The 11,787-nt window shown below is 50.7% G+C and overlaps 1 protein-coding gene across 2 annotated transcripts in view; it reads right to left on the reverse strand.

Annotated features, from left to right (window-relative positions):
* LOC138246679 (carcinoembryonic antigen-related cell adhesion molecule 4-like) overlaps positions 1 to 5,516 on the reverse strand; it is a 228,503-nt gene extending 222,987 nt beyond the window's left edge. Inside the window, exon 1 of one of the 2 annotated variants that reach the window (XM_069201443.1) lies at positions 5,170 to 5,516. The gene's annotated coding sequence lies outside the window, so the exon portion shown is untranslated. The remainder of the gene's footprint in view (positions 1 to 5,169) is intronic. The other variant, XM_069201441.1, reaches the window with a different exon arrangement.
* Positions 5,517 to 11,787: the final 6,271 nt, after the last annotated feature.

Here is an 11,787-nt window from a genome sequence, read left to right on the forward strand (position 1 = left end):
TCCACCAGGCGCCACAGCTCCAGGAAGAAATCTGGATCATCAACATTCGGCCCATAGACAGCGACTAGGCGGCACGCCTTGTCCAGTAGCACACCACTCATCAGTACGTATCTGCCGTTTGGATCAACCAGAACTTTTTCCGTTCGCCACTGCAGACCCTTGCGAATAAGGACTGCGACTCCACAGGAGTAACCCGAGTACGTGGAGCAATGCATCTCACCCACCCACCCAGATTTTAGTCTGTGTATTGTGGACCTCACTAAGTGCGTCTCTTGAAGCATACAGATATCAATTGCATGTCTCTTAACATATGCAGCCACAAGTCGAGCTTTCCTACTATCATTAAGCCCTCGCACGTTCCAAGTCAAACATCTGATCCTAGACACTTCCTCACCCCTCGGCCCCATCCACAATCAGCCAGTATTGCACGCAAAGGACAGCCACCACCTGCCTTAAATTTAGCAAAGGAACAAATAAAACATCCATACATAAAAGAAGGGACAATACCCTACAAACATGTGAGAAACCCCCCACCCACTCAGGACCCCCAATCGGACCCAACCAATGACCCACCCATCTTGGCCCCAAAACCCTCCTCGAGAACAAGAACAGTGAATGACAGGACTCATCCCAGGGGCGATGACCGGCTTAGTATCTCTCCGCCCAGCTGACATCGGGAGAGAGGGGCCCGTGGGCCAACTACAAGTCACTAGGCAGACGGGACCAGGCAAGGAGCAGCCAGCGCGCCCAAGCAGTTCCAACAATAAGTATCAGGTCGATCGGAGCATATTAGTCATTGTCACTCAGGGCAACGTCGTCACTGCCACGGCCCCGGCACTCTGCGGCCTCCCGCTTCTTAGGCAGCTGCCGAGCAAATTTGGTCGCTTGTTTCAGATCCGTAAAGTAGTGCATCTTACCCTCATGGCGCACCCTCAGCTTAGCAGGGTATAGCAGGGCAAAGCTCACTCCCGCCTGAGACAGCAGTCGCTTAACCGGCAGAAAGGCACGTCTCTGGGACTGCACACCAAGTGTATAGTCTGGGAAAAAAAAAAATCGGAGTTCTTATAAAGTAACGGACGTCTCTCCCTTGCCAGACGGAGTACAGCGTCACGATCACGGTAATTCAATAGACGCGCAATAATTGGACGTGGGGGAGTCCCCGGAGGGGGTCGGGCCCCAAAGATCTGTGAGCTCTCTCAACCACCAACATCCGAGAGAGCTCACCGGCGAACAAATCAGATAACATCTGCTCTATAAAGTCTTCCATTCGACCCATATCGGTCGCCTCCGGCAGCCCCACAATTCAAATGTTATTGCGGCGGGATCTTGATTCCAAGTCCTCGTTCTTGTTACGTTTGACCTCAAGAATTCGGTCCATACGTGCAATCTGATCTCTGTCACCCTGGCGTGCGTCCTCTATCTCAGATGTGCGTGACTCCAGGGCCTCAAGCCTGGTGTCGTGATCGTCTACACGCGCCCTAATGCGATCAAGCTGTTCAGTGACATGATCCAGCTTGGCGTCAATGCCAGCCAGGCTGGCCTTAAGTTCCAAAAACATGGACTTCACCGATGCCTCAGGGCTATCCTCTCCGTTCGGCTCCTCACAGGGCTGGGAGCTGGCAGCAGCGTTCTTTTTTTCCCCCCCTCGAAGGTAAGTTTGGCCTGGCATTGATCAGCCTTACCCATCGTTCCACTCTGCGTCAACACCTCCAACCAGGCCCAGGTAAGTAGAGCCAAGCAAAGGGGGGCCCAGACTCCAGGGACTCCCCCAATTAACGCAGAACTCACCGTGGGCCCCCACTCCAGCAGCAGAGATCATCAAAGAGCGGGATCCCAGAACATCAGCCTATCCTCACTGGTCCAATCGGCCCGCACTGCCCAGCCGGATAGTCGCCGCTCGTACACCCTCCTCAGGCCACCGCAATCACAGCCTTCTCCGCCCTCCACCGGGCCTCACTTCGTATCCTTGAATTAGCGGCCCAGAGGGCCCGCCTAAATATTTCGGTCGGTTCCTCCCAAGAAGCCAAGCAAGAGCAGCTACGAACCTCAAAGGCCCCCTGCGTGGCTTCACCTCGACGGCTTGTCTCCGTACGGGCCTCCTCCTCGCCCGTTTAAACCGCTGGACCCAGAGAGAGCCACGGGGCCTATCAGTGCCTCCTCCGCGTCAGCGCCACCATAGCCAAGCGTGTTGTAAGGCCGCGACACGACCACGTCGCCGAGTGGACCCCAGGCGCAGCCCCGTACCTGGTCACACACCTCCGGGAGCGGCCACGGGCCTCACGTCCGCCCGCCCGCTCTGCACCTTGTGTAGCTCCGCGCTCGGCCACACACTTCCAGAAGCTGCCGCGGGCCTCCACGTTCGCCCGCCCGCTCTGCGCTCTACAGGCGCGGGCGCGGCCGTCAGCAGGCCCGCCTGCGTCTCTTCACAGCTTCTCTGGTCGCTCCGCCGCTCCCGAGCCGCCGGAGGCAGCCCAGGGGCTCCTCTTAACAGAGCGCGCCAGGCTCACGCCCGCCTGCACCATCGGATGAGGCAATAGTCGGATAAACGGCCCCGGGCCAGGCAGAGCCTCACGTAGTTACGGCCATCTTGCCCGGCGGTCAGGCCACGCCACCCACTGCGTCATTTTTAGCAGCATTTTTAACACCTGCTCACAGCAGGTGTTAAAAGGAGGGGCACCATTATTTATAACGGATCTCTAAGTACTGTGCAGGATTAGCGCTAACATGTTTGGCGCTAATTCTGAAAAGCACAACGCTATTGTCCATACCCTGAGCCATGGTGCACCGTGTGTTAAATATGGCGAACACATGGTAGCATTAGGGGGGCTAGAATAATGCAACCTTGCATCTTGACATGAAGTGCACATTTCCTAAAAGCGGGCTTTTGTTTTACCTGTGCTCCAGAAGATGCAATAATCAAAGTAACCACAGGAGGGGGCCATTAGATCCTCAATTGCAATACTATCAGGTCATAGATTCAAGAGACTGATAACTGCAGGCGCCTGGAAACACTGACTACTGATTAAATAAATAACAGGTGCCCAGGCGGGTTTTAGTAGCAATACCGAGGTCATATTAGAGAAAAGAGGGTGACACTGCTGGGAGGGGGGGGGTGACATTGCTGGGAGGGGGGGACACAGCAGGGAGAGGGGGTGTGACACTGCTGGGAGGGGGGGCACAGCAGGGAGAGGGGGTCTGACACTGCTGGGAGAGGTGGTGGGACACTGATGGGAGAGGGTGTGTGACTGCTGAGAGGGGTGTGACTGCGGAGAGGGGTGTGACTGCTGAGAGGGGTGTGACACTGCTGGGAGAGGTGGTGGGACACTGCTGGGAGTGGGGGTGTGACTGCTGAGAGGGGTGACACTGCTGGGAGAGGAGGTGTGACTGCTGGGAGACGGGAGTGACACTGCTGGGAGTGGGGGGGTGACTGCTGAGAGGGGTGACACTGCTGGGAGAGGAGGTGTGACTGCTGGGAGACGGGAGTGACACTGCTGGGAGGGGGGGGGTGACATTGCTGGGAGGGGGGGACACAGCAGGGAGAGGGGGTGTGACACTGCTGGGAGGGGGGGCACAGCAGGGAGAGGGGGTCTGACACTGCTGGGAGAGGTGGTGGGACACTGATGGGAGAGGGTGTGTGACTGCTGAGAGGGGTGTGACTGCGGAGAGGGGTGTGACTGCTGAGAGGGGTGTGACACTGCTGGGAGAGGTGGTGGGACACTGCTGGGAGTGGGGGGGTGACTGCTGAGAGGGGTGTGACACTGCTGGGAGAGGAGGTGTGACTGCTGGGAGACGGGAGTGACACTGCTTGGAGAGGTGGTGGGACACTGCTGGGAGTGGGGGTGTGACTGCTGAGAGGGGTGACACTGCTGGGAGAGGAGGTGTGACTGCTGGGAGACGGGAGTGACACTGCTTGGAGAGGGGTTCTGACACTGCTGGGAGAGGGGTTCTGACACTGCTGGGAGAGGGGGGTGACACTGCTGGGAGAGGGCGGGTGACACTGCTGGGAGGGAGGTGTGACCCTACAGGGAGAGGGGGTCTGACACTGCTGGGAGTGGGAGTGTGACTGCTGGGAGAGGGGTTCTGACACTGCTGAGAGAGGGATTGTGACACGGCTCGGAAAGGATGTTGACACTGCTGGGAGAAGGGGTGTGACTGCTGAGAGGGGTGTGACTGCTGAGAGGGGTGTGACACTGCTGGGAGAGGGGGTGTGACTGCTGAGGGGGGTGGCACTGCAAGGAGAGAGGTTGTGACACTGCTGGTATAGAGGGAGTGACAGCTCTGGGAGAGGGGGTGTGACACTGCTGGGAGAGGGTGTGTGAGTGCTTAGAGTGGAGGTGTGGCACTGCTGGGAAAGGGGGTGCGACGCTGCTGAGTGGGGCTGACGCTGCTGGGAAGAGGTTACATTGCTTGGAGAGGGGGGTGACGTTGCTAAGGGGAGCGCACGCTCATTAACAGGAAACGAATGCTCCTTAGCAGCAGCTGACACTGATGGAGACAGCACGGACTGAAGGACAGCCTACACTGATGGGAGACAGCCCCACTAGCTGGGATACAGTACAGACTGATGGAGGAAAGCAGGGGTTGTTGAGAGACAGCACAGGCTGATGGGAGTCATCACAGACTGCTAGGAAACAGCCCGGGCTGCTGAGAGAGAGGACAGACTGCTATGAGAGAGTACATACTGGTGAGAGACGTCCCAGGCTGATTGGAGACAGTCCAGACTAACACGAAGGACCTGACATTGCTGATAGAAGCCTCACAATCCAGAGAGGGAGCTGACACTGCTGCGAGACAGCCCAGACGGATGGGAGACAGCACACCCTGACGGGTGACAGCCCAGACGGATGGGAGAAAGCCCGTACTGATAAAAGACAGTCCAGACTGACATGAGGGACCTTACATTGCTGATAGAGACCTCGCAATCCTGGGAGGGAGCTGTCAGTGCTGGCAGACAGCACAGACTGCTGGCAGACAGAATAGACTGATGGGAGCTGACACTGCTGTGAGACAGCACAGACTGATGCATAGGCTGATGGGAGACAGCACGGACTGCTGGGAAAGAATGTAGACTGATGGGATCTGTCGTTGCTGATAGGAACCTCGCAATACAAAGAGGGAGCTGACACTGCTGAAATCAATCACTCAGTCTTTTTAGAACACGCTACTCACCCGTTGGGTCTCAAGGCGCTGCGAGGTGTCCTCGGGGTTCAGTTGAAGAGACAGGTCCCTCCAGCCGGACTTCCTTGTGCGGGGTGCGGTGGAGAGCGTGTGCTGGGAGGAGGGAAGAGGTCTGGCAGGGGAGTAAAAAGCTGATGCGGTGGTTGAGGTAGCTGGGTCCAAGGTTGTGGAGGGCCGCTGTGGAGGGCCCTGTAGGCGCGTACGAGAAGCTTGAAGTTGATCCTCGCCTCGACTGGGAGCCAGTAGAGATTTCCTGTGATGTGTTCTCAGCCGGATCTTCAAGACGTGTTTGGCAGAGGAGTTTTAGATTTGTTGTAGCTTGTTCAGGTTCTTCTTGGAAGTTCGGGCATGGAGGGCGTTGCCGTAGTCAAGTCTGCTTGTCATCAGGGCGTGTCGTGGTTTCGCTGCAGTCACTTGCGATCCACTGTAGGAGGCTGGCCTGGTTTCTAGTGGGTACCTTGGGTACTTACACCTTGTGCCAGGTCCAGTTATCCCTTATTAGTAAGTGTAGTAGTGTTCTTGCTGTAGCAGAGCAGGTTAGGCTGAACTAGGGGACATACAAAGCTCATGCAATACCACTTATAGTTACACAGTACTTATACACAAGTAAAGACAATACTCAGTGTTACCAAAAATAAAGGTATTTATTTGGGTGACAGTACCAAAAATATCTTCGAGACAATACTCCTTCTGGAGGTAAGTATTATACACAATATATACACTAGACACCAAAATTAGACAAGTAAATAGTTATAGAACAATGCAAACAGTAGGAGATCCTATGGAATGCAATGGGAGAAAATAGGTCTAGGGGCAGCACAAACCATATACTAAACAAGCATTTGCAATGCAACGGGTCTCACGTTTGCTCGTGTTAGAGCTGATAGCGTTGTAAACTCCTAATCTGACTTTTCACTCGTAATGAAACCTATCGGCAAAAGTGCATTTATGTTCGTAACCAGAAAAAGTGCAACTAACTGTGTAACAGGATCAATATTATGAAAAGCGCTCGACTTCTGCCAAGCGAGATCGCGCTGGCAAAATAGAGAAAAAGTAGTCCGCGAGCCGGATGGAAAACAGCGAGCCTCGCATGTTTTCTGTACTTGGTCGATGCGCTCGAGGAGGGCTATCCACCGGAAAAGGCATGAAGTATGCATGCCTTCCACTAATGAAATCAAGCAGATTCTAACAGGGAAGCCCACGAGCCAGTGAAAGACACTAATGTGACGTGGACGGGGCTCCGAGCCCTTTTTAATTCCTAAAGCGTCTCGCTTAGCGAAACGCATGTGCTGGCTCGACCCTAAAAAGTGGAATGTGAATCATGAAATCCCCCCTAGACAAGTGTAGTGTGTGCAGAATCGCTGGGAGAGTAAGAATACAGTAAAGGTAAGTAAATTACCCCAGCCCAGAGCCCAGAAAAGCAGGAGTAAAGTACCGCAAGTTTCCTTAGGACACACATCACCTCGTTTTGGGGATTTTGCAGCAGCCAACCAAGTCTGCAAAGAACAACTGCTGGATTATTGGAACGGAAGACCTGCAAAGGAAGGGGACCAAGTCCAGAAGTCGAAAGAAGTTCCAACCCAGAAGAGGGTGCAAAAGAAGAGTCCTCGGTTAGTTGAAGACTGCAAAAGTGCTCCCTAGGAAGATGCCAGCCATTTTACACTGCACTTAAGTAACTTATAAGTCACCTATATGTCTAACCTTTACCTGGTAAAGGTTGGGTGCTAAGTTACTTAGTGTGTGGGCACCCTGGCACTAGCCAAGGTGCCCCCACATTGTTCAGGGCCAATTCCCCGGACTTTGTGAGTGCGGGGACACCATTACATGCGTGCACTATACATAGGTCAATACCTATGTATAGCTTCACAATGGTAACTCCGAATATGGCCATGTAACATGTCTAAGATCATGGAATTGCCCCCCCCAATGCCATCCTGGTATGGGGGAGACAATCCCATGATTCCCCGGGTCTCTAGCACACACCCGGGTACTGCCAAACTGCCTTTCCCGGGGTTTCACTGCAGCTGCTGCTACTGCCAACACCTCAGACAGGTTTCTGCCCTCCTGTGGTCCAGCCAGGCTTGGCCCAGAAAGGCAGAACAAAGGACTTCCTCAGAGAGAGGGTGTTACACCCTCTCCCTTTGGAATAAGGTGTCAGGGCTGGGGAGGAGTAGCCTCCCCAGGCCTCTGGAAGTGCTTTGATGGGCACAGATGGTGCCCATCTCTGCATAAGCCAGTCTACACCGGTTCAGGGATCCCTCAGCCCTGCTCTGGCGCGAAACTGGACAAAGGAAAGGGGAGTGACCACTCCCCTGACCTGCACCTCCCCTGGGAGGTGCCCAGAGCTCCTCCAGTGTGCTCCAGACCTCTGCCATCTTGGAAACAGAGGTGCTGCTGGCACACTGGAATGCTCTGAGTGGCCAGTGCCAGCAGGTGACGTCAGAGACTCCTTCTGATAGGCTCCTTCAGGTGTTGCTAGTCTATCCTCTCTCCTAAGTAGCCAAACCTCCTTTTCTGGCTATTTATGGTCTCTGCTTTGGGGAATTCCTTAGATAACGAATGCAAGAGCTCATCAGAGTTCCTCTGCATCTCTCTCTTCACCTTCTGCCAAGGAATCGACTGCTGACTGCGCTGGAAGCCTGCAACACTGCAACAAAGTAGCAAAGACGACTACTGTGACCTTGTAACGCTGATCCTGCTGCCTTCTCGACTGTTTTCCTGGTGGTGCATGGTGTGGGGGTAGTCTGCCTCCTCTCTGCACTAGAAGCTCCGAAGAAATCTCCTGTGGGTCGACGGAATCTTCCCCCTGCAACCGCAGGCACCAAAGAACTGCTTCACCGGTCCTCTGGGTCTCCTCTCAGCACGATGAGCGAGGTCCCTTGAACTCAGCAACTCTGTCCAAGTGACTCCCACAGTCCAGTGACTCTTCAGTCCAAGTTTGGTGGAGGTAAGTCCTTGCCTCCCCACGCTAGACTGCATTGCTGGGAACAGCGTGTTTTGCAGCTAATCCGGCTCCTGTGCACTCTTCCAGGATTTCCTTTGTGCACAGCCAAGCCTGGGTCCCCGGCACTCTAACCTGCAGTGCAGGACCTCCTGAGCTGTCCTCCGGCGTCGTGGGACCCTCTTTCGTGACTTCGGGTGAGCTCCGGTTCACTCCACTTCGTAGTGCCTGTTCTGGCACTTCTGCGGGAGCTGCTTGCTTCTGAATGGGCTCCTTGTCTTGCTGGACGCCCCCTCTGTCTCCTCACACAATTGGCGACATCCTGGTCCCTCCTGGGCCACAGCAGCATCCAAAAACCCTAAACGCGACCCTTGCAACTAGCAAGGTTTGTTTGCGGTCTTTCTGCACGGAAACACTTCTGCACGACTCTTCACGACGTGAGACATCCATCCTCCAAAGGGGAAGTTTCTAGCCTTTGTCGTTCTTGCAGAATCCACAGCTTCTACCATCCGGTGGCAGCTTCTCTGCACCCACAGCTGGCATTTCCTGGGCATCTGCCCACTCCCGACTTGATTGTGACTCTTGGACTTGGTCCCCTTGTTCCACAGGTACTCTCGTGAGGAAATCCATCGTTGTTGCATTGCTGATGTTGTTGTTTCTTGCAGGATTCCCCTATCACAACTTCTGTGCTCTTTGGGGAACTTAGGTGCACTTTGCACCCACTTTTCAGGGTCTTGGGGTGGGCTATTTTTCTAACCCTCACTGTTTTCTTACAGTCCCAGCAACCCTCTACAAGGTCACATAGGTTTGGTGTCCATTCGTGGTTCGCATTCCACTTCTAGAGTATATGGTTTGTGTTGCCCCTATCCCTATGTGCCCCCATTGCATTCTATTGTGACTATACATTGTTTGCACTATTTTCTATTGCTATTACTGCAAATTTTGGTATTGTGTACATATATCTTGTGTATATTTGCTATCCTCATACTAACTGAGATACTTTGGCATACTGTCATAAAAATAAAGTACCTTTATTTTTAGTATATCTGTGTATTGTGTTTTCTTATGATATTGTGCATATGACACCAGTGGTAATATAGGAGCTTCACTTGTCTCCTAGTTCAGCCTAAGCTGCTCTGCTAAGCTACCTTTTCTAGCAGCCTAAGCTGCTAGACACCCCTCTACACTAATAAGGGATACCTGGGCCTGGTGCAAGGTGTAAGTACCCCTTGGTACTCACTACAAGCCAGTCCAGCCTCCTATAGGGACCTGTTCTGTCTAAGATCGCATCTGGTGCAAGATTCCAATCGCCTCCCAAAACTATTCTGGAAATTCCCATTTCTGTTAGAATTCTATTTAGATGAAGGAAAAAGGGGGCTTTAGTCCCAACAGGGGCATAAATGGAACCCACTCCTAATATATTGTTACCAACTTTAAGCTTCGCTAAAACAAATCTACCATCTTCATCTGACCATGACTGAAGTATTTGGCATTGCAGTGTTTTCCGTATTAGAATGGCTACACCACTTTTTCTAGTAATAGTGTGGGTTGTAGCATTTCCTGATATGTGAGAAGGGGATTTGCAGCTGTAAAGAATCTGGCCTACCCAATCTCGTTTTGATTTTTCTGATTCTATATCAGATAGATGAGTCTCCTTGATGAGAGCAATGTCAGTATGTTTGGAGGCTAAATAGGAAGGAATTTTCTTCCTTTTAATGTAATTAGTAAAGCCATTGACATTGAGAGAGACAATTTTCATAGGACTTGTTGTCATGATGCTGACTAAAAATGTTAGAGTATATTTGTACTGTGTGAAACTGAGTCAAAATGCTAAAAAAGGGAAAAGGAAGTAGATAACTTATATGGCAATGTGATAATGAGAACTTACTGGAGGAAAAAAAAAAAAAAACTATCTGGAGTATAGTAAACCTGAAACCAATATGCGGAACTATAATCATAAAATATGTTAACACTAAACTCTAAATGGTGTAAGTACACCGTTCTAAGTGCTAGAATGTAAAAGAACACTGCAGATCAAAGAATATGTATCTTTCGTCGGTGGGTCTAAACCTCAATTCGAAACCCAGACTCTGGAGGGGAGGAAAGGAAAACCACTCATGGTAAATAGATTATAAGAAAAACCACTCCATGGAGTTATAAAATCTATCCAAGAGAAAATCTGCAAATACAAATACAGTAGGAAATGTACATGGTTATTGAACAGCAATATATGAGGATAGGAAATGAATCATATCCATCAGAATTAATAACTGCAGTAAAACAGTAATAACATTATATTGATACATAGCATGTATAAATATACTCATCTAGCTGGAAGAAGTGATAGTGGAAGGTTGAGCATCAGTTGCTTTAATAAAAGACGTGGGTGACTTTAGAGGTGATCTTGATTGGTCTCTGGAATTTTCCTGTGTGAGTGACTTTACGCAGTGTACTGCTTTATCTCTGTCAAACTGTCTCTTAAAGGTACGGACGTGTAATCTACCGGTGTGATGGCTTTGTGGATCTTTCTGTAATTGAAGCGGACTATTCATAGATGTTTTGTTCAGTGGTGTTGAGTCCATATGTTGGTCATCCAAACTGTCCAGGAAGTGTACCAGATCCTCAGGCTCTGTGTAATACCTTGAGTTCCCATCCATTGTGATCCACATTGTGGCAGGTTCTAAAAGACCATATTTGATATCCCATTTGTGAAGTCTTGGCCTAAGTTGCAGGAACGCTTTTCGTTTGGCATTGGTTTCAGTGGAGAAGTCTGCAGCAATAAATACTTTATGGCCTTCCAAGTCATACGGACCATGTTTACGAGCAGCTGTTAATATTTGGCGGACCTGTTCATGACGTCAGAGGCATGCTATAATCGATCTAGGTCTAGATTCAAAAGTTGAAGTTGAAGTTCTTGATCGAATTCTGTGAGCTCTCTGCAACTCAAGGGGATGCTCAAAAGATATGTTCAGTAGCCGCGGTATTAACGTTAGTAGCAAGTTCTTCACATCATTATTGACTTCCATTTTTTCTGGAATTCCATAAAAACGAATGTTATTTCTTCGGGCCCTGTCTTCCAAATCTATAACTTTTTGTTTTAGGTGCCAGATATCCGGACCCCAATACTCTGCATTATCTAATTTCTCTTCCAAAAAAGTGGTTCTTTGATCTAAAATTTCCACTTTGGTATGAAAAGAGTTTAGATCCATCCGTATTGTCTTCATTTCTGTTGCGGGATCTGAAATTTTTACATCCATAGATCCCAGTCTTTGCCCCACGGCAGAGATCTCTTTTAAAATAAGGTCCATAGAAGCAATGTCTTGTGGGACAATAGTAGCCGTGCCTGGAGGTACAGTGTTCCCTACTATTTGTGTAAACAAAGGCTTTCTATCAGATTTGCCACTGGCCATACTGTTATATTTTAATGTTAGAGAAGACAATGAATAAGTACAGCTTAGTAATCAAATATGATATCCAATAGACCCACAAAGTAGGTAGATATTAACACTGTAAATGGAGACAGACATCTGGGATTTTAAAATTATGGCTATATGTTTTCAAGCAGGTGTCGCTGAGAAACAGTGCATCAGAAATGTTGTACAGTTTTCCCTGCCTACCCAAATTCACTTTACCCCCTCTGCTGATAGGAATTCCGGCGTTTATTTAAG

The sequence above is a fragment of the Pleurodeles waltl genome, chromosome 7 (assembly GCF_031143425.1).
Source record: "Pleurodeles waltl isolate 20211129_DDA chromosome 7, aPleWal1.hap1.20221129, whole genome shotgun sequence".
Classification (NCBI taxonomy): Eukaryota; Metazoa; Chordata; class Amphibia; order Caudata; family Salamandridae; genus Pleurodeles; species Pleurodeles waltl.